At 43.3% G+C, this 23,433-nt stretch overlaps 1 protein-coding gene across 2 annotated transcripts in view; it reads right to left on the bottom strand.

Moving 5' to 3' along the window:
* YES1 (YES proto-oncogene 1, Src family tyrosine kinase) overlaps positions 1–22,012 on the bottom strand; it is a 65,113-nt gene extending 43,101 nt beyond the window's left edge. The window contains exon 1 of one of the 2 annotated variants that reach the window (XM_044934689.2): positions 21,992–22,012. The gene's annotated coding sequence lies outside the window, so the exon portion shown is untranslated. Of the gene's footprint in view, positions 1–21,703; positions 21,884–21,991 lie in introns of those variants that run through there. The other variant, XM_025273442.3, reaches the window with a different exon arrangement.
* Between the last annotated feature and the right edge of the window lie 1,421 nt (positions 22,013–23,433).

The raw sequence follows: 23,433 nt of genomic DNA, 5'->3' as shown, positions 1-23,433 counted from the left end.
TTACTGGAAACAGTGACAGACAGCACTGGGCATTGACTGTATGCCAGACACGAAGTACTCTGGCACACGATAACCCACTTCATCTTTAAAACCACCCTGTGAGTTAAACGCTACTTTTTCTTTTCCTTTAAGGATGAGAAAACTGAGGCATAGGGATAATGCAACTTGCCTCAAATCAAAGATAGCTCCAGGCAGCCTGGCTCCAGAACAATGATGCGAGTCACATTCGTAACTTTAAATCTTCTAGCAGCCACATTTAAAAAGGCGAAAAAATAGGGGAGTGGTCCAGTGGTCGCGACTCTGAGCTTTCATGGCTGAAAGCCTGGGGTTCGATCCCTGATTAGGGAAAGGGCAGCGAAAAACAAGCAGGTGAGAGTATTTGTAATAACATCTTACTTCAGTTCAGTTTCCTGGTGGCTCAGAGGGTAAAGCGTCTGCCTGCAATGCAGAAACCTGGGTTCGATCCCTGGGTCAGGAAGATCCCCTGGAGAAGGAAATGGCAACCCACTCCAGTACTCTTGCCTGGAAAATCCCACAGACAGAGAAGCCTGGTAGACTACAGTCCATGGGATCGCAAAGAGTGAGACACAACTGAGCGCCTTCACTTTCACGTTCAGTTCAGTTCAGTCGCTCAGTCGTGTCCAACTCCCTGCGACCCCATGAATTGCAGCACGTCAGGCCTCCGTGTCCATCACCAACTCCCAGAGTTCACTCAAACTCACATCCATCGAGTAGGTGATGCCATCCAGCCATCTCATCCTCTGTCATCCCCTTCTCCTCCTGCCCCCAATCCCTCCCAGCATCAGAGTCTTTTCCAATGAGTCAACTCTTTGCATGAGGTGGTCAAAGTACTGGAGTTTCAGCTTTAGCATCAGTCCTTCCGAAGAACACCCAGGGCTGGTCTCCTTTAGAATGGACTGGTTGGATCTCCTTGTAGTCCAAGGGACTCTCACGAGTCTTCTCCAACACCACAGTTCAAAAGCATCAATTCTTCGGCGCTCAGCTTTCTTCACAGTCCAACTCTCACATCCACACATGACTACTGGAAAATCCACAGCCTTGACTAGACGGACCTTTGTTGGCAAAGTAATGTCTCTGCTTTTGAATATGCTATCTAGGTTGGTCATAACTTTCCTTCCAAGGAGTAAGTGTCTTTTAATTTCATGGCTGCAGTCACCATCTGTAGTGATTTTGGAGCCCAGAAAAAGAAAGTCTGACACTGTTTCCCCGTCTGTTTCCCATGAAGTGATGGGACCAGATGCCATGATCTTCGTTTTCTGAATGTTGAGCTTTAAGCCAACTTTTTCACTTTCCTCTTCCACTTTCATCAAGAGGCTCTTTAGTTCCTCTTCACTTTCTGCCATAAGGGTGGTGTCATCTGCATATCTGAGGTTATTGATATTTCTTCCGGCAGTCTTGATTCCAGCTTGTGCTTCTTCCGGTCCAGCGTTTCTCATGATGTACTCTGCATAGAAGTTAAATAAGCAGGGTGACAATATACAGCCTTGACGTACTCCTTTTCCTATTTGGAACCAGTCTGTTGTTCCATGTCCAGTTCTAACTGTTGCTTCCTGACCTGCATCCAGATTTCTCAAGAGGCAGGTCTGGTATTCCCATCTCTTTCAGAATTTTCCACAGTTTATTGTGATCCACACAGCCAAAAGTGAGTGAAGTCGCTCAGTCGTGTCCGACTCTTTGCAACCCCATGGACTGTAGCCTACAACGCTCCTCCGTCTGTGGGATTTTCCACGCAAGAGTACTAGAGTGGGTTGCCATATCCTTCTCCAGGGGATATTCCCAACCCAGGGATTGAACCCGGTCTCCCACATTGTAGGCAGACGCTTCACCATCTGAGCCACCAGGGAAGTCTTCCGCACACAGTCAAAGGCTTTGGCATAGTCAATAAAGCAGAAATAGATGTTTTTCTGGAACTCTCTTGCTTTTTCGATGATCCAGCAGATGTTGCTTAACATACCCAAAATATTACCATTTCAACATGTATCAACAAAAACAGCTGAATTATTTACATTCTTTCTATCATATCAAGTCTTCACAATCTGGGTATATTTCACATCTCAATGTGGACCAGCCACATTTCAGCCGTTCAACTTCCCATGTGGCCAGGAGCTACCTGACACATGATAATTAACACTAAGAAACATGTATTTGCTTTTCCTTCCTATTCCTAGGGCTTCCCTTGTAGCTCAGCTGGTCAAGACTCTGCCTGCAATGCGGGAGACCTGGGTTCGATTCCTGGGTTGGAAAGATTCCCTGGAGAAGGGAAAGGCTACCCACTCCAGTATTCTGGCCTGGAGAATTCCGTGGATAGTAATATAGCCCATGGGGTCACAAACAGTCTGACACGAAAGAGCGACTTTCACTTCACTTCCCTATTCCTAGCCCAGAGCTCCTAAAACCCTAGGAATCTCCTGATAAGAGCAATAAAAAGTGAAGGAACACCTTCTGTTACTTACAACAAGTACCTGAGTTTCTCTCAGTGGTAACCCCTAGAAAGCCCTTAATGGTGGGGCAAGGCTGGATGCCAGAGGAACCAACCAGGTCAGTGAAGTGGTGGAACTCTCAGACCCACCAAATACTCCCACCTCGGGGGAAGGAACAGAAGCTGGAGGTTGAACTAGCCACCAAAGGTCAATGATTTCATCACTGAGTGAGTCCTTCAGTTGTGTCCGACTATTTGCAACCCCAGGGACTGTAGTTTGCCAGGCTCCTCTGTTCATGGGATTCTCCAGGCAAGAATACTGGAGTGGGTTGCCATTCCCTTCTCCAGGGGATCTTCTCAACCCAGGGATCAAACATGGGTCTCCTGCACTGCAAGAAGTGAGGCCTCTGTAAAGAAGCCTCCAGAAAAATCTTAACTGAAGGGGTTCAGAGACCTTCCAGGTGCTGAAGCGACCTGGGGGTTCTGGGAGGGTAGCTCACCTGGAAGCCCCAAGCCCTTTCCCACGCCCCTTGCCCCTCTTCTATCGCCCATTTCCAAGCTACATCCTTTTATAATTAACCAGGAGCCAAGTAAATGAACTTTTCCTGGGTTGTTAGCCATCCCAGCAAATTATCAAACCCCAAGAGGTAGACTTGATAATATGAATGGAAGGTAATGAAATAGAGATAAATGAGGTGAGAATTTTTAGGTGAACTCTTCAGGTGTAATTATGCTTTGCTACCATGTACTTCCCAGGTAGACGGTAAAGAATCTGCCTGCAATGTAGGAGACCCTGGTTCAATCCCTGGGTCAGGAAGTTCCCCTGCAGAAGGGCTTGGCAACCCACTCCAGTATTCTTGCCTGGGGAATCCCCATGAACAGAGGAGCCTGGTGGGCTACTGTCCATGGGGTCTCAGAGTTGGACACGACTGAGCGACTAAGCACAGTGCATGTCTATTTAAAAATAGTTTCTCCAGATTTTTGGTACTTGAAAGTTTATAGAGTTCTGCTAAATTAGGTTAGGGGCTTCCCAGGTAGCTCAGTGGTAAAGAAGCCACCTGCCAATGCAGGAGATGTGGGTTTGATCCCTGGTTCAGGAAGATCCACTGAAGTAGGAAATGGCAACCCACTCCAGTATTCTTGCCTGGAGAAACCTGTGGATGGAGGAACCTGGCAGGCTACAGTCCATGGGGTCACAAAGGGTTGGATACCATTGAGTGAGCACATGCGCATGTGCACACACACACAAATTAGGTTAAATGATGGGAATTCACTGAATACCCAGATCATTTCAAGTAAGATAAAATACTGAAACACTGACTGCTAAGCAAGTCTAAGTTTCCCTACTTTTTGAGAGAAAAACTAAAGATTCTTGGGTTCATTAGAAATATCCAACTAACATAATATTGTAAATCAACACTTCAATTAAAAAAAAAAAAGAAGGACTTCCCTAACGGTCCAGTAGTTAAGACTGTGCAGCAGGGCCAGGTTCAATCCCTGTCTGGGGAACTAAGATTCCGCATGCCCGGCAGTGCATCATATGGCCAAAAAGAAAAGCAAATTATGCTATAAGGAAATGAATGTTTCTGGAGGTTATAGAATACATTCGTCAGTTTGCCAATGAGAAAATGGTGGTATGATAAAGAGTCCACAATTGATTACTTCTTAGTTTTCATCAGAAATTGAGGTTGTTAAGAGTTGAGAATTTTAATGAATATATATAATTAAAACTAAAAATTAATAAGGAAAATATCTTTGTATGCAAGTAAAAAAGTATAAGGAATGGAAATGCATTTTGTTAAGGGAAAGAAAGTAGGGGACAAATTAATATGGATACAGAAAGTTTAGAAGATTTGCAAGAGAAAACTAAAAAATCTTTAGAAAGGAATTCTGTGTGTAGTCAGGACTAAGATTAGAATGAATTTCACTCAGTTAATGAATTTTAATATTAAAGGCAATATGGTACAAAACTTGAATATGTTTTCTTTGTTAAGAGAACAACATTTTTGGGGGAGGAAATACTGAGCTGCTAAGTTTCCTTACCTTTTAAGTAATTTGTTAGAACCTTCTGTATTTCCTGTTGAAATCTTTTATTGTCATTTTATTAAATGAAAAGTACAAGTATTATTTCTCAGCGACCTGTGATCCTATTTGAAGCTTGGCATGCAACATGTCCATCCCCCAGGCTGAGGCAGAGCTACACCCTGTTTCGGCAAGAAGTAGCCAGAGCAGCTGTCACTCCAGCCCCTCAAGGATCTGGGGAAAGCTCAAACAGTAGCGGGGACTGAAACTAAGTCCTCCCCAAACCAAGTTCCATTATCAAGTTTAGGATTAATCTCTTTATCCAAAACTTTATCCTTTTTTTGTCCCCTCTGACTGCAATCCTGTGCTAACTGAACACTAATCAACCGGAATCAGATCCCTACAACAGCTATTGTAGATATCATCAGTAACATACAAGATTGGGTCATTTCTTTAGGGCAAGACAGCTAACTGACTCCTGAGCCATGGACCACCTGGGCAGAGAATCATAAACCAGAAACATCCTGACTCCCAAAACTATGATCCAGAAATGTCACAAGACCATGGTTAATCCCCGCCTCTTTGTTCTTCCTCTTTAAGAATGTCCCCAACTCCAAGACCCACTCCGGTATTCTTGCCTGGGAATCCTATGGACAGAGAAGCCTGGTGGGCTACAGACCACTGGTGTCGCAAAGAGTGGGACACGAAAGACCAAGTTGCAGTGGACCCGAGGCTTGTCTCCCACTGCCTTGCGCAGGGCCCTTCATCAAATCCTGTTTTTGCTAACAACTCCCGCTGTCGAGTTTGCCTTTCTGCACTGCAGACACACCAGCTCTCTGCTTGGTTTCAGAGCCTGGGACATCTTATACCAAAAAATAAATAAGTAGTAATCAAAACAAGATGTGGATATATCATAGTGTACAGGAAGCATCCTGAAGAGGCTCTTGCTTGCCAAATGTAGGATGAAATTGAGTAAAAGGAATAGCAACACTAATGGATTATAACCTGTTGGCTAAAGAGAAAATCCAAAAATCACTCTGATAACACAGGAGAGTGAAAGGAAGATTTTCTTAGAGAACTCCAACTAATAAATGTAGAAGGAATTACAGGATTAAAAAAGCATTATTCTGCAGTCATTTAATAACCAATTCAGGAAAGACTCACATTCATGGAAACTAAAACTATTTTTCCATGTATCAACTATTAATGAAGAAGAAAAAAATGCTAACTTTACAGTGGAGAAGCCCGACAGATATCACATTACCAAAGCAGAGTTAATACTGCCAATAACAGGACAGACTAACAAGGGGTGCCTTGCTCCTGACGGGCTCTACACGGCAGGGCACAATACCCAGATGCAGTATTCCTCCCGTAATCTGCATCCAATCACGAGGAAGCACAGAGAAATCTCAACAAGGTACACTGCACAAAACAAGCATTCTGACTTTTCAAAAATATCAACATCACGAAAGATAAAGGCTGAAGAACTATCCAGATTGAAGGAGACTAAAGAGACATAATTAAATGCAGTGCATTGGATTCTGGATTTTTGCTATAAAGGACATTATTGGGATAATCAGAAAAATGTGGATTATGGACTGCTGCATTAGCATCCTAGGGCTGCTAGAAAAGAAGGAAGGAATAAAAGAAAAGAAAAAGGCTTAAAACAACAGAAAATATTCTCTCACAGTAAGGGAGACTAGCAGTTCAAATCAAGGTGTTGGCACGACCATGCTCCCTCCAAAATGCTGGAGAGAACCTCTCCTGCCCCTAACTTCTGGTTGTGGGTGGCAGCCCGTGGGGCTTGGTTTGAAGCTGTATCACTCCACCCCTGTCCCTCTGGTCACATGACACTTTCCTCTTAACAGGACACCGGTCATAATGCACTGCTGCTACTGCTGCTAAGTCGCTTCAGTTGTGTCCGACTCTGCGACCCCATAGATGGCAGCCCACCAGGCTCCCCCATCCCTGGGATTCTCCAGGCAAGAACAATGGAGTGGGTTGCCATTTCCTTCTCCAATGCATGAAAGTGAAAAGTGAAAGTGAAGTCGCTCAGTTGTGTCCAACTCTTAGTGACCCCATGGACTGCAGCCTACCAGGCTCCTCCGTCCGTGGGATTTTCCAGGCAAAAGTACTGGAGTGGGGTCACCCTAATTCAGTATGACTACATCTCAACTAGATCACATCTGCAGACACCCTGCTTCCAAATCAGGCTGCATTCACAGGTGGTGGGGCCTAGAACTTCTAGCAGAACTCAATTCAACCTACGACAATGGTCTATTAGATGACTGCATTATGGGGATGTTCAAACCCCCGAATTCTATTTGACGGTACTGTGGGTGTATAAGAAAGTGTCCTTGCTTTAAGGAATACACACTGTAGTACTTATGGGTAACAAGAATGACACTTGCAAGTAACTTTCAAGATGGGGGTGGGGGTGGGGAGGATACCCACCTCCAGGGGAATCTTCCTGACCCAGGAATTGAACCCCAGTCTCCTGCATTGCAGGCGGATTCTTTACTGACTGAGGCAAAATGTTAGCAACTGGTATATCTGGGTGAGGGAGCTCGAGGAATTCTTTGCACTATTTTTGCAACTCTTCCATAACTTTGAAATTATTTCCAAATAACAAGTTTTTCTAAAACCACACATGAAATAATACCTATGAATAAGCTTAACAAAAAAAATGTTCAGAGTCTATATTGAAAAAATAAAACACTGTAGGATATAAAGAACCTTAATAAATGGAACCATGCCACTTATTTTTAGATAGTAAGATCCATTATTATGATGTCCATTCTTCCTAAATAATTAACAGTATCTACATCAAAATCACGATGTTCACATGAAGAAGTAGATGCATAAGAACAGCTGAGAAATTTCTGAAGAGAGAAAAAAATGAGGAAATGTGTCCCACTAGTAACCACAACCTCATGGTTCAAAGAATAGACTGGAGTTGGAAAGCTGGTGGCAGTCTTAGGTTGTAACTTGAATAAACATAACTTCTCAAAGCCTATTTCTTCACTTGCAAAAATAAAGACATTGAGAATACTTAACTCAGTTGCCTTCTCTGGCAGCACATGCGCTAAGACGTGAACCAGACAGAGAAGACAGACACAGCCCCCATGCAAGGACAGGCACGCTTGTGAGGGGCTTAGGGCTTCAGAGATTTCAAGGGAAGAAAAAAGAAAGGAAATCCTTTCATTAAACAAAACGGCTACACATCAGAACATTTAAGCCAGATTTTCAAAAGAAAAAAAGAATACCCAACTCAGAGTTTTGTAAGAAACAATCAGGTAAAATACGTTACAAGTATTTGTTGTTGTGATGGACACACATGTAAATAATAATTAGCTGCTGCTCCTGCTGCTGTTATCAAGGTCACAATTACCCTCACCTAGCTATGTGGTACTGGCCAAGGACTAAACACGTAAATATCAGAAAATAAAGAGTGCCCTCAAACAAGCCTGAGAGTAAGAATCTGTAAATGCTAAAGGTGGCATTCGGAATCAGTGGGAAAAAGGAAGAGATTTAATAAACAGCTGGTGTGCTCCATCATCTGATGAAGGAAAGAACTGGAGTCTTATCTCACAACATAGATAAATTTCAGAGTAAAAAGCTAGATTATTTGCAATATAAACCAAAACAAAAACCCATAAATAGAATTTTTAAAACGATTGTCAGTTGTGGAAAGTATTCTTAGAATACAAAATCCAGACATTACAAAAGGAAAATTATTTGCAATAACTTTTTAAGATTAAAGAAAAATATTAGAAAAAATAAAGACAAGCAGCGATATGAAGGAAATGCTTGCAGCATTAAAGATCAGTATCCATAGTATACGAACAGTCTGTAAACATCTATCAGAAAAAGACATCTCAAGAGTAAAATTGGCAAAGGTTACAAGCAACCAGTTTACCACCTGGAAAAATGCAAAGTAGCCTTCAACTGAAAAAGCAAATAAAAATTGTTCACATATATAACTAACAAAAATAAAACAATGTTCACAGACATTATGGGACAAACACCCATGCTCATATACTCCAATTTATTTTTTCTTTAAAAAACAAAACCCAGAAATACATAAAAAGAGCTCTAAGCGTGTTAATATCCCTGACTCTGAATATCATCAAAAAGATAAAGCAACGTTTATAGGGACATTAGAAGATTTAATAATTGGAGAAAGGGGAAAATACAACAGAAAAAGAAAAAAAACATGGAAAAGGAATCACTGGCCCTTGCCTTTAGAAGGAAACGAAGCTTTATCAGGTCGGACCACTCACCAACACAGGAAAAGTACCACTGACAGATGACCCAGAGTGAGTATTCCTGCAAACTCCAAAATGTGGGTAAAGGATTCCATAAAGCGCTGCTGGACAACTGTTAAAGGTTCCTTCTTTGTATTAATAACATTCCAATTGTTTATAAATGGTAACTGTTTAATAAACTGACAGAATTCTGTCCAGATTCAAAGGCAACTTTCAGTGTCTGCATTTATTAAAATTCACCTTTTAAGACGTCATTTAATTCTTTCTTTTTTTGAGATGTCTGTCTCCATGATTTCTATTACTAGTGGGGTCCTGCGAGTATCAGAAATGTCTTTCAGAACCTTCCAATGGATTCGTTGAGACCTAAAAGCCTGATATCAGTTAAAGCTAGATGCCCTCTTATTATCTCCTAACTAGTTTCTTATACTTTTTTACTAGCTTTTCCACGAAAGAATATCCTCTTGTTACAGAAGTCAGGAGATTAAGAAGAAGACATGTCAAGCTCTTTTTTACTACCTATTATTTCAACTTTCTGAAACTGCAGATCTGTGGTTTCTTTCTTCTGGCTGTGGATTTATCTCTAAGAGTTGTCTATGCTGTCAGATTTTCCATCTTGTAAGCATCAATCATCCTAAAAGTCCTACTCATCCTCTGATAATATCCTAAGAGGTTCTTGACCCTTTCTTCCACTTGACCTTTATTACAAGCTCCTCCTTCTGACTTAAGTTCTATTCATTAAAAAAAAATTCAAAATCAAAAATTAAGCCTCAGGAGAAGTGGCTTAAAGGAGCAGGGTGGGGGTGAGGGGTGGGAGGGAAAGTGCGCCTTGAGATTGGGGAAAAGGGAGGTTTTAGCTCCATTGTAATTTCCACCTACCACTACCCCCAAATTCTTTGATACACCTACTGTCTTTTCTCAATCACTAAAAATGCTATAGAAATGTAGATAAAAGTCCCGTTCTATTCTGACCCCCTCCCCTCCCAGAGTGTTTCCTAAACTTTTCTATTAAAAAGTCTAGGGCATTTTTAGAGTTTTCATTACTTTAGGTGGTAAACTGCCCATTACAGTCTTAAACCATCATTATTAGTTTGCTTCTGTACTCAAATAAAGTGCTGCATTCAATATGCCATCAAATATGGAAAACTCAGCAGTGGCCACAGGACTGGAAAAGGTCAGTTTTCATTTCAATCCCAAAGAAAAGCAATGCCAAAGAATGCTCAAGCTACCACACAATTGCACTCATCTCACACACTAGTAAAGTAACGCTCAAAATTCTCCAAGCCAGGCTTCAGCAATACGTGAACCGTGAACTTCCTGATGTTCAAGCTAGTTTTAGAAAAGGCAGAGGAACCAGAAATCAAATTGCCAACATCCACTGGATCATTGAAAAAGCAAGAGAGTTCCAGAAAAACATCTATTTCTGCTTTATTGACAGTGCCAAAGCCTTTGACTGTGTGGATCACAAGAAACTGTGAAAAACTGTGAAAGAGATGGGAATACCAGACCACCTGACCTGCCTCTTGAGAAACCTGGATGCAGGTCAGGAAGCAACAGTTAGAACTGGACAGGGAACAACAGACTGCTTCCAAATAGGAAAAGGAGTGTGTCAAGGCTGTATATTGTCACCCTGCTTATTTAACTTATATGCAGAGTATATCATGAGAAACGCTGGGCTGGAGAAAGCACAAGCTGGAATCAAGATTGCTGGGAGAAATATCAATAACCTCAGCTATGCAGATGACACCACCCTTATGGCAGAAAGTGAAGAGGAACTAAAGAGCCTCTTGATGAAAGTGGAAGAGGAAAGTGAAAAAGTTGGCTTAAAGCTCAACATTCAGAAAACGAAGATCATGGCATCTGGTCCCATCACTTCATGGGAAATAGATGGGGAAACGGTGGAGACAGTGTCAGACTTTCTTTTTCTGGGCTCCAAAATCACTGCAGATGGTGATTGCACCCATGAAATTAAAAGACGCTTACTCCTTGGAAGGAAAATTATGACCAACCTAGATAGCATATTGAAAAGCAAAGACATTACTTTGCCAACAAAGGTGTGTCTAGTCAAGGCTATGGTTTTTCCAGTGGTCATGTATGGATGTGAGAGTTGGACTATAGAGAAAGCTGAGCGCCAAAGAATTGATGCTTTTGAACTGTGGTGTTGGAGAAGACTCTTGAGAGTCCCTGGGACTGCAAGGAGATCCAACCAGTCCATCCTAAAGGAGATCAGTCCTGGGTGTTCATTGGAAGGACTGATGTTAAAGCTGAAACTGCCAATACTTTGGCCACCTGATGCGAAGAGCTGACTCACTGGAAAAGACCCTGATGCTGGGAAAGATTGAGGGCAGGAGGAGAAGGGGAAAACAGAGGATGAGATGGTTGGACGGCATCATTGACTCGATGGACATGGGTTTGAGTGGACTCTGGGAACTGGTGATGGACAGGGAGGCCTGGTGTGCTGCGGTTCATGGGGTCACAAAGAGTTGGACACGACTGAGCAACTGAACTGAACTCAAATATTGTTGCCTGAATTAAGAAGATACCATCTATGTCTACATCTTTCAAATAAATATCCTAACCATGTTTACCCAACTAAATTGTACAGCTTCGGGCAACTACTAGGTTACTTCCTCTCCCCTACCAAGGCAGGGCCTGCAACTTTTCCACTAAAAAGCCCGTCTCCCCTTCTATGGTGCGACGTTATTACTGGAAGGTAACTGCCCTGCCAAGGACTATTTGTCTCAGTTCTACTTTCAATCAAACGCCCGCATATGATACCATCAATGAAGGGAAACTGACAAGTGCCAGAGTTCTTAAGAGCATGGCTGCCAGAGACATAGCTAGGGACTTCCCTGGGGGCTCAGACGGTAAAGAATCTGCCTGCAGGAGACCCAGGTTCAATCCCTGGGTCGGGAAGATCCCCTGGAGAAGGGAATGGCTACCCACTCCAGTCTTCTTGCCTGGAGAATCCCATGTACAGAGGAGCCTGTTGGGCTATAGACCATGGACTCTCAAAGAGTCAGACACAACTGAAAAAGAAAAAAAAAAAAAAAAAACAACAAAAAATAAAAGCTAGGGACTATGATATAAAGAAAAACCCACTTACTAAAAGTACTTTTCTCACCTCTCCTTACATTTACACGTCACTGCTAAATCAAATTTCAGTTTCTCCATCAGACTCGAGTAGTGTTTATTTGAATTCATCCTGAGCATCAGTGCCGTTGTTTAGCGCTGGGCCTGCCACTGCAAGGAGTCCTGAGGTTACCACGTGAGTTTTCAGCGAGGAGCTAGCTGCTGACATTGCTTTCTCCCATGCCCAGGCTAGAAAAACACTGTCAGCAAACTGTTGCACTCTCCCACATTAAAATATACATATATATTTAACATGTGTCTACTATGTGTTATTGTTCTAGATACAATAACACATACATACAATGGGATAACTTCAGTAAACAAAAGCAAGATCCCTGCCCTCGTGGAGCTTACATTCTAGTAGCAGCCATTGCAAGCATTTAGAGTTGGCACAGTTTTTTGCTGTTTGGCTGCGCTGCATGCCTGGCATGCATGGAGGCCAGCTCCCAACCAGGGACAGAACCTGTGCCCCCTGCAGTGGGAGCACAGACATGTAACCACTGCATCATCAGGGATGTCCCTGGCACAACATGGTAAAACCTATCTGCCAACCCTCATGGAGACTCAATACGCACAGGCAGTAATGGAAAAGTGCTGGTGGTGATGTACTGTAGATGTTCTATGTGGGATAATAATGCTACAACATCAAGCTGTATTCCCATAGGAAACAGTGCTCCAGCTTATTAATGAAGATAAAGGGTACATTCTTAGATGAGAAAATGCAAGAAATAAAAGGAAGCCAAGGTGGTAAACGAAATCACTGCCAATGTAACGGACACAGTGGCCACAGAGTAGCAAACAAAATTTCCATTCAGAGCTTGAGATGACACTCTTCATCCAGAGAGCAAGGAATTCAAAGAACAATAAGATTTAAAGGAACAAGCCAGTATGGAAGAATCCTACTGGATTTCCTCTAGAAGGAAGTGCAGCTTTGAAGGCTGGTGGGTCTGCACCAAGTTCAGGAAATCACCATCCTCCCCATGGAGCAAACCAGAAAGTTTATCTCCTCCTGCAGCATGAGCCCAAAACGTGATAAGGACAACGTAGATAAGACAGAGCTTTCAGCTATTTCTACCAACTCATCTAGGAATAAATCATGTACTCAGCAGAAAAGAAGGCAATACTGTACAGCTTGATCCAGCTTTGAAATTGGAAAACTGATACGAGCATAAACTACAGACATATATATGGGGGAGGGGTGCTGACTTTATACATACAGACTATATATACACTTTATAAACCCAAGCTTACAAAAGAACAGCATTTACTACAGTTGAGTTAGAGTAGTAACCCATTTCTGCATGCTTCTTTGTTCTTTTTATTAATAAATTTGAAAAAAAATTATTTAATTGAAAAACATTTTAATGTAATTATTTTCTTTATCCACACTGTATGGCTTGTGAGAAGCTTATGAGATCTTAGTTCCCTAACCAGGGATTGATTCCGGGCCCTCGGTTCTAACCACTGGACCGCCAGGGAATTCCTTGATGAATTAAATTTAGATAGGAAAAAAAAACTTGATTGGAAAAGCATGTGAACACTGTCTCTTTGCAATCGGGCTGTACATCCTGTTTCATAAAAAAGATAAAGAATGCTTTGGAATTAGTACATTAATTTTCCATTACAAACCCAAACTTGTAAAAGGAAAGCATTTGCTACAGTCTACTGTAATAACCCATCTTTTTCAGCACATATAGTATCTGACTTTGACACCTATTATGAAATATGCACCACAAAGCTACTTCCATTAAAAAGAAAAGTCTAGGTGTTGAAAATTCTCAGCCCCAATGCAAATGCACACTTTAAAGAAAAAGGAAAAAGATAAGAAATCCCCCTTTCCATGGCTGCTCCTTAACCCTAAGGAAGGCGTCTCATAAGAAACAAGCTTGCTGTCAGTCATTCAGGCACATCAACTAGTCATGTGACCTCGGCAAATTACATATCCTTGTTGATCCTCAATTTTCCTTTGTGTGTAATGAAAGCCTATCTTACACATGATTCTTCTGTGTTTTTGGAAAGGCATTTCAAAGATTTAAGTTAAACATGATAATGTATAGCAAAGCATATGTCATAAAACAGGTTTTATCCCTTCCTTACCCAACGCCTAAGAGGAGGAGTGAACGGGTGTGAGACAGATAAAAGGACGTGAAAAGGAAAATCACAGACTCCGCATTACGTCCACTGCCCAGTTTTCCCTTCTGCCTTCCTTGTTTTCGTTTCTCATTCCCAGTCTTTTGACCTGCTTCCATTTTTCACACTGTCCTACAGGGTCGGAGCAGGAGGCAAGCTTCAGTACAAGCGGGCGGGAGGAACTAGGGAATCTCCTGTCCTTATATCAAGCTTAGAGTCCTCACATCCTAATATGGAGCTCAGAGCAGTGATTTTTAAATAGTGAAAAGCAGGGAAGGTGGGGAGAGAGGGTGGCTGGCAGAAATACAGGTTCACCCACTGTATAATCAGAGCATTTGGTAGGTCAGGTATTTCCTGTGTTCACGGAGCCTGGTGAATTAAAAAAACCAAACCAAACCTGAAACCAATCAGAACATATTTACCATAGAAACACTGTTATATCTGTATATTAGGCTTTTACAGGTAAACTCTAACGGGCTGCCCAGAATCTAACCAAAAAGACAAACCCTACAGAAGAGAACTTTTTGCGGAAAAAGTATTTTTACTTTCAACCTTAAAATTGTAGCTTCTTTTCTTTCCCTTCCTTCTCTTTCTTTCTATTCAATACTCTGGAAATCTTAAAAAGCTAACCATTTTCAAATGCCCATGGCTTGTTCTAAATATTAATTACACATATTAAAGAAAAATATCCAAAACTACTAGTCTGCCCTTTTGTCAATTAAAAAAGTCAATTCGTTTTAACACTAATGGCTCTTTTCCTGACACAATGGGGCACAGCTGCCATCCAGGCATGACTGTTAACTGACATCACAACTATGAGCTTCAGTGAATCAGTAAGTCCTCACTTTTCTAATTTTACTGCAAAATAAATCTTAAAAAAATTTTAAAAGCCTTGCTTTCAAATGTGTTTTCTTCTAGTAAAACTTCTAGGTAGGTGTTGGGGAGCCTGTGTATGTGAGTCACTAACACCTGTAAAGAACTAACATCTAGAAAAACATCAACTCAAGCCTAAATTCAATCCGTTTACTAGAATCTAAATCTATGCAGTGCAAAGAAAAGTTTCAGATGTATCACACCCTAATACCACCAAAAACCAGAGAAGTACTCTAACGGATTATCACACTAAGATCAATCTAAAAAATTCATTACAGCCTCCTAATTATAGCCAGCTCCACCCAACTGTGAATTCCTAGAAGGCAGTAGTCATGCTGCCATCATTTTCATAACATCAAAACTGGCACTGTATTTGCTGCATCATAGGTTTAATAAGTGCCCACTTATTGAATGGAATACACTGCATTTGCTTGAGAAGTCCAGTGTTAAGTCCATTGGTCAATTTTTTACCCTAACTTTTACTTATATGATATCTAATCAGATCTCAAATTTTAGACTCCAAAGCATTTCCTTAATATTTTTATCAACATAAAAACCTTCAACTGTAGTAGAGTCACATAAGGCGTTAGAGAACATGTGGCTGAACTATACCCCCATTTCAAATGGTGAGACTGAGGCCTATGGAGTTCACTGAATTGACCAAGACCACATAGCTTAGTGGCTAAGAATCCACTTGCCAAAGCAGGAGACGCGGGTTCGATCCCTAGGTTGGAAAGATCCCCTGGACAAGGAAATGACAACCCACTCCAGTGTTCTTGCCTGGAGAATCCCATGAACAGAGGAGGCTGGCAGGCTGCAGCCCATGGGGTTGCAAGAGAGTCAGACACGACTGAGTGACTAAACACCAACAAACACAGCTCTTTTCCTGTCAGAAGTGGAGTTAAATCCAGGTGGCCTTCCACCTTTTAGTCTGTCCTTATTACATTATGTTACCTTCTCTGCTCTTTTTCAAATGCTTGACTGCTGTTATTTAAAAAGTATCCGAAAAAAATAAAAAGTATCTGTAAGGTGGAAAATATCAATACTAATTGCATTAGAGTAAATGTAAGAAATCCATTGGAGAAGGGAATGGCAACCCACTTCAGTATTCTTGCCTGGAGAATTCCATGGACAGAGAAACCTGGCAGGCTACAGTCCGTGGGGTCTCAAAGAGAAGGACACGACTGAGCAAGTAACACACAAAAAATCAATAAACTTGCCATGGAACGGTTTTAAGTATTGACTTATGCAGCAAAAGCCACTGATTTTCTCCACCTCATCCAAATTTCTACTTAATGCTAAGAAACTGAAAGTTACATTAAAAAAATTCAAGAAGTGACTATCTCCTGTAATCAGTTTAGATCAACGCATTGTTAGGAACAGAGGCTGAAACTAGACAGTCTTTAAATTTCAGTGGTCAGTCTTTTCCTCCCAGTACTTCCTGTCTCCACCCCCACCAATAATTCAGCAGACATACCCTATGACCTATGCATTCTTTCATATGTTAGTTACATCAAGAAGATGAAGATTTCTTCATCGTTTTGTCCTTGAATATATGAATATAATTAAGTCATAATTATAATACTGTCACTGATAGGATACCACATGTATTTTCTTAGAGTCTAAGATCTTGGGTTTTCAACATTCATTAAAATAGTTTTTAAAAAATTAACATAAACTTTACTAGAAACTAGTATAACTTCAACAACAAAGTTTCCAGTTTATGTTAGAAATATCAAAATGATTTTTAAGTTCACATTTACAGTTGAAACTTTTTAAAAAGTTTTGTAAAAGTGATTTTCTAGGCCAAAACTTTGAGGGTTAAAAATCTAAACAAACAACTTGTTTTAACATTAGCTTCTGAAAAAGCATTAAGCTACTTTTGCAAAATTTTAGTACAGGTATGTTCTTGCCTGGAGAATCCCAGGGACGGGGGAGCATGGTGGGCTGCTGTCTATGGGGTCGCACAGAGTCAGACACAACTGAAGTGACTTAGCAGCATCATATCTTAAAAACATGTGTGGATAAAGTCTGTGTATATAAACTCATATAAATATACACTGAACCACATCCCTGTATACAATTCAAGATTTATTAAGGATTTATTCTCCTAGGGACTGATCTCAAAGATTCATGTGAAACAATTGCTTACTACAGGTCAAGTATATCACGGTCAAGAGATGAAATAATTGGAAAGGAAGGAGAACTATGCTTTGATACCAGGGTTCTATGGGAGCACAGAGAGGGGGTCAACACACCAGTGTCTACTTGTAGAGTATGTGCCACAATAACAATGTCAAGCGTGCGGTCTTTGGAACGTCTTCCCTCCTTTTGGCTATGTAAGTTTGAGAGCTACTTCTCCCAACACTCTCTATCCCCTACCCCAAACTGACCAAATCTTGAACCACTAAATTTGAAAACCTGAACTAGCAAGGGGAACTACCTAGATCTTCCAATGGTATGGTAAAGAGGGGCTCCCTTGGTGGCCAGAGACAAGGGTTCGATCCCTGGGTGGAGCAGATCCTCTGGAAAAGGAAATGGCAACACACTCCAGTATTTCTGCCTGGGAAATCCCATGGACAGAAGAGCCTGGCGGTCTACAGTCCATGGGGTGGCAAAGAGTCGGACACGACTGAACAACAACAATGGTAAAAGAGAGAACAGATGTCACTGCTCTCTGCTTGGCGTAATCATAAACTGAGAAACATTTCAGAACCTGCAACAATTTGCCTGCAGCATCTTCCAGGCTGGGGCTTGCCATATACAGCTGATGCCGTGTATGCATTTGCTGATGTCCATCTTCTCATACCCCAGGAACAAAGGAAGAACAACAGGAAAAATAATCTGGGGTTCCCACTTGCAAAACTCAAGCAGTCACAGGGGAGATGCCCTGTGCAGCTAGCTCTAGAAATAATCCCTCTTGAAGGTCTTCCACTTCCTGGAAGAAAAGCTGAGAGTCCAAAGAACCTGTGTATCAGCTCTGCCACCCACCAAACAACAGTAACAGCAGCAGCACTTCCAAGAGACACAGTTTAAAGCAGCCGAGTATGTGGTTCATATAAGCTTCAGAGAATCTGAAATCCCAGCTATACTCAAATAAGGGGCACTGCTCTGGTGTGGGGGGCGGGGCAGGGCGCGCGGGAAGCAGGCTCAGTCCATCAGTAACCTCATTGTACGTTACCCTGTACTCTCAACTTACAGCATTCCCTCTCTGTCCTGGAGCGAAGTTCAAGATCTTAAAGAATAACACCAGGTAAACCCAAGCCAGGAGGTGTTGCTATCAAGTCTGCTAGTTCCAAGACAACAGTGGTGCTGCTGCAGCCAACGATTCCTTGGCACATAGACGTGTTAAAATGATACTGGCAGCGGCCCCGGCTCTTCTCTTTCACCCTCTGCTGTTACTACAGCTCCTTTGGCTAAATCTGCCTCTGAGTTTAGACAGGAGCTGGATGGTTCATAATCACCCAGCAGCTGCAGCTGAGCAATAGGCAGCCTAATTGTGGCGCTGGAGCAGCTGAGAGGAAGAAAAGAGAGACGATATATCCCACTGCAGCCACACACAAGACCAACCAGACACCAAGATACTTTAAGAGGAACAGATGACTTCCTGTAAAGAAAAGCAGTTGTACCTCGCTAGAGGAACTTGTATTTGTGTTATAGACCTGTCTAAACGTGAACTCAAGGTGACCTAAGCCATGCAGCGTTCTGAACAATGGAAGATCTTAACTAAAACTTCCTGTAAATATTTCACACAACAAAGCCAGCGCCACAAACATCACCATTATAACATAACTGAAAGTTCCTGTGATGTAAGAATGTGGCACAGACATGATCTCTTCAACTCTGCTTTACAGCAAGGCCAAGAAAGAACACGGCAACTACAGCAACCCATTCCATACAGCAAGTAAAGCACAAGGCAACGATTCACAGCATTTCAGAAACTCCAGTACCATAGGGTCCCCTGAAACAAAACACTATCTCTTCAGGTGCTGTTCGGCACATCTTCATGAAGTCTGAGTAAACTAAAACTTATTTTAAGCTGATAATTTTAAGATATCCTTAAGAACATCAGAACAGAGGCTGAAATGACTGATCTGAAGGATTACTGTTCCAGAAAACTGAAAATGGATGAAAAGACCTATTGCTTTGATACCACAGTTAAATTGAGTCTTAATTACCACAACTTGCTGAAAAATAGGGTATATTTTATATCTGATGACAGAACAGTGTCCACTAGTTTAAAAACATACTCTGATTACCTACTATTTGTTATGTACAACATGCAAAACTGAAGACGATTTCAAGTTAAATCTGGTGTCTTGTCTCAAAATATTAACATAATTAACATGTTATTTACATGCAGAAGTAGTTACATACACCTGCTGGTTATCTGCCAGTTACCATTTAATAGGTCTAACCTGTTTGCAAATGGGCAACGCAAGCAGTGTTCTAAAGTCATCAAATATTAAGTTCTTCCATGAAGTCTTTCATAAAGCACATTACACATAGGCTTCTTTAAAGAGGGGAAAAAAAAAGTTTCACACAGACTAAAACACAGATTCAGAAAAGCAATCATGGCTTAATGAACCACACACTTGCAACACCCTTGTAACCACTATCAGGTGAAAGAACACTCCAGGAGCCAGGTCCCAATCACAATTTCCTCCCTCCTCTCTAATCTTGGTACTTCTCTAGAAATCACTTTCTTGCAGGTTTTTAAAAAAATACATAGTTTTATCACCTAAGTTTGCATTCTAAGTCACCAGACCTTGTACTGCTCTTTAAACATTTTTGATATTAGGCTGCTGCTTTTTTTTTTTTTAAAGCTATAATGCTAATAGGAACTAACAATAAGCCTTGTCTATGTTAAAGAGATTCACTAGATTAAGAGCTAAATGTATATATAGAGAAAAATTACATTAATTATTTACTGCCTAAAGAGATGCAAAACTGACCTCTATTATATAAACAAGACCTAGAGCACGTGTCAGTAATGTTTCATTTACACTGGTTCACTGCTATTCTTTAAAAATATTTATTATTTTAACACAACATATCATGAAGATTTATTTGCACATTGATTTTTCAGCTTGAGAACCTACTGATTTATAAAAAACAACTTGAGCCATGTATTAGTATTACACTCCAGCCATAAGACAAATTCCACCTATCCCATAAGATAGGTCAAAGCTGTAATTTCACTTTCGGTTAAACAGAAAGGAGTCAATTTTGTGGTTTATGAAGTCAGCAAAAACATACTGCAAAATTAAAGCTATTATAACATTATGGTGGTTACAGCAGAGTATGTATTTTAAGAACCCTTTTATATTTCATCCTGGAAACGTGGATATGAACTGTCTTGTATTTAGATTCAGAGCAGTCTTTTTTTTTTTTTTTCAAATTTAGGACCCAATGAATTGTCATCTAACATTCAAAATCTCCACTGAAGTTTAGCTAATATCCAAAAATTAAAATACAATTAAATGTCCTTTTCTTAAAGGGTCAACTATGGCAGGGGTCTAATCTATTAGTACAACAGAATAAAATATAAATATTGAAATACAACTTTCTCACAGAATAGATGAAAAACCATACTTAATGCATACAAGATCCTCGGCTTGTAATACAGGACACTTCATTACCTGTCCATTCAAAGTGCTTCCTGTCCATTGTGTGCTAACCATTGTACTAGTTAAGAATTAAATTTACCCCTTTGCCTTAAATGCCTAGAGTCACATGTATGTATTAGTAATATTTTCCTTAGCGTGTAGTTTTAACTACAGATAATTTAACAGGATGGCTTAAACACACTTAGAACTGTCAAGATAACTTTGTCACTGCATTCCTGGAGCTGCAATGCACGAACATACCACAATCACATGTGTGTGTACGTGAGATCACCTATGTGCACGCACGTACCAGTGGGAACACACACACATAATAAATGGCATATACATAAAGTTTGATCCCAGTGGAGACTGAACTTTTCATTTCTCTAACAACTTACAAATCGTTAGACCATGTGTCAGGCCGTGCCTGTTTTAATTAATTAAGCAGAAAGTAATTCTACCCGATCCGAACCGCCTCGGGTCCCACCCACCACAAAACAAAATCAGTCCCTAGGTCGGACTTGATTTTCGAAGAGCTTCTTAAAAGAACGCTGCCCCATGCCCAATAGAGCGAAAGCTGGAAGCAATTACCAAGAAGAAAAACACACATTAAAACAAGATTTTCTATAACACATGCGGACAGAGAACCGAACCAAGGCGGGAGGCGGAGCGGCAGAACGGCTGTAAAAGCGCACGCTGAAAACGGCATATTTCCCAACCCCCAACCCAAAACAAAGGAAAACTTTAACATGTTGCGGTTTTCAATCAAACCAAGTGCAGCCGGAGGCTCCCCCGCCCCACCCCCGCCCGCACTCCCGGCACAGATGCCGTGGGCACAGCCGACCCGTGGACCCGCGACCCCGGGCCGGGAAGGGCCGCTGCCTCCGTCTCCCATTTCGGCCCGAAGGGGCCCCGCCGCCCCCTCGCCGGGAGGCCCTCCAACCTTACAGACGCGAGTGCGGGACTCCCGCCGCTCCGGGGACCTTAGGTCGGACCTGGGCGGAACCGGGAAGGACTGGACGGGGCGGAGACCGAGCAGGGGGCGAGCAGGTAGCGCCTGGAAAGAGACACGCCCGCCGGGCCGGCCGGGCCGGGGGAGGGGAGAAGTTTCCCCCGAACTTCCCGACTCGGAGCGGCGGGGGCGGGAGCGGCGGCGCCTCCGGGCGCTGGGCCTCGCGCTGCGGGGCCAGGGTCGGCCGCCTCCACCCGCGGGGCCCCCGCCGGCTCCTTACCTGCGCTCCGGCCGCGCTCGCATGAGTCGCCGCAGCAGCGGGGAAGGGTGGCGGGGAGGGGGCGGCGGGCGGAGACCAGGCCCGCGGCGCCCGCTCCCGTCCTCCACCTCCTCGTCCCGGGCGCCGGGCGGCAGCGACGACGGCACAGCCGGCCTCCGGCTCTCCACTTGAGGAGGAGGGAATTCCCGGGCTCCCCACCCCGCGGCCTCACGCTCCACCTTCTCCCCGCGCGGGGCCCGCCCTCACTCCCGGCCCCGCCCCCCATGCCGGCCCGGGGGCGGGGGCTACCTGCGCGCGCGGTCACCCGCTCACCGGAACTCGCGCCGCGCCCGGCCCGGCTCCGACGACCCCGCCTTCCGGCGCCGCCTCCGCCGCCGTCGCGCGCGCCCCCTCGGGGGGCGGGCCGCCCCTCCCGCGGTCGCCGTCTGCGGCGAGACCGAGTCGCTAATCCCGACCCAACATGGCGGCGGGGCCCGGGGCTGCTTCCCGGGGCGGCTTCCCGAGGCGGCTCAGGCTGAGGGGGCGTGAGGAGGCGGCTTTTCTCCACGCGGAGAGCAGGCCCACAGCGCCCCCTCCCCGCTCGCGGACCCCGCGGGTGCCGCGCGAGATGGGGTGGGCTGCCCGCCCCCTCGCTTTCTCGCGTCCCTTCGCCTCGCTCTGTGTAGTGCCGAGGGCTTTGTTTTCGTGGGGGAGGACCGGGGAGTTTGGGGGGCTGGCTCTTGGCTCCTCGGTACCAGGCTTCCGCACCCTTTATCGTGGGTAGTAAAATCTCAGTCGCGCCGCTTGAGCCAGGGGGGCGTTCCTAACAACCTCATCACCCGCCTGATCGCCGTCCAAAAACGCTCGCGTCTGGCCGCCTTCCGACCCGGGGATCCTGTCCCAGCCCCGGGAGCTTCCTGTTGACTGTAGGTCGAACCAGCCTTGCCGGGAGAGGGGACCGAAGCCGAGTTCTGTTGGCGACTCTCTCGGTAATGGTGGTTTGGGCTTATCTTGGGACCAAGTATTCTTAGGCGATGCTGGCGATGTCCCAGCGGAGGAACTGCGGGGCCGGGGGGCGCCGGAGCGGGCGACAGGTATTACTGTCCCATTTGACAGCTGTGGAAACTGAGACTGCCACTCCAACGAAGGCAGAGCACCCACCAACTAAGACTCCTATATTTTACAGCCGGTCGCTAGACGGAAAGGGGAGAGTGCCTAGAAGGACCCGGAATTCTAAAATGTGGGCCAGTCAGTGTCAGAAAGGGCTGAATACGGAGTCTCTTCTGCTGAAATCACTGCCCTGTCAGACTCTTAGATTAACTTCCTCTTCGTATTTCCTCTTTAGTGAGGTTATTAGAACTACTAATGTTGGGACTGTTGGTTTCCTTTGTGGTTTTTAGCGAAATTCAGAATCATCCTTGATATACACAAAATGATACAATCATATGTGTCAGTATTCCGGTATTCTAGGAATTTAGGAAACTCTATATAAGGGTATGAAAAAAATGTTTTTTCAGCTCACTAGATGAACCAAAGATAGGCTTAGACATTTACATTAACTAAAAGGTACTTTAATATTAGATTTAGCTACCAAACCCTCATTTGCTCTTGCGTGTCATGGGCATTAAAAATTTCATGTTGGTTCACCAACCACGGTGGTCCACTGGTTAAGACTGCACTTCCACTGCAGAAGGCAGGAGGTTCCATCCCTAATCCAGGATCTAAGAGCCTCCCTGCCTCTTTGGCCAAAA

This window comes from Bubalus bubalis, chromosome 22 (genome assembly GCF_019923935.1).
Source record: "Bubalus bubalis isolate 160015118507 breed Murrah chromosome 22, NDDB_SH_1, whole genome shotgun sequence".
NCBI lineage: Eukaryota > Metazoa > Chordata > Mammalia > Artiodactyla > Bovidae > Bubalus > Bubalus bubalis.
The sequence above is the reverse complement of the archived record's forward strand: the minus strand, read 5'-3'. Positions and strand labels throughout refer to the sequence as shown.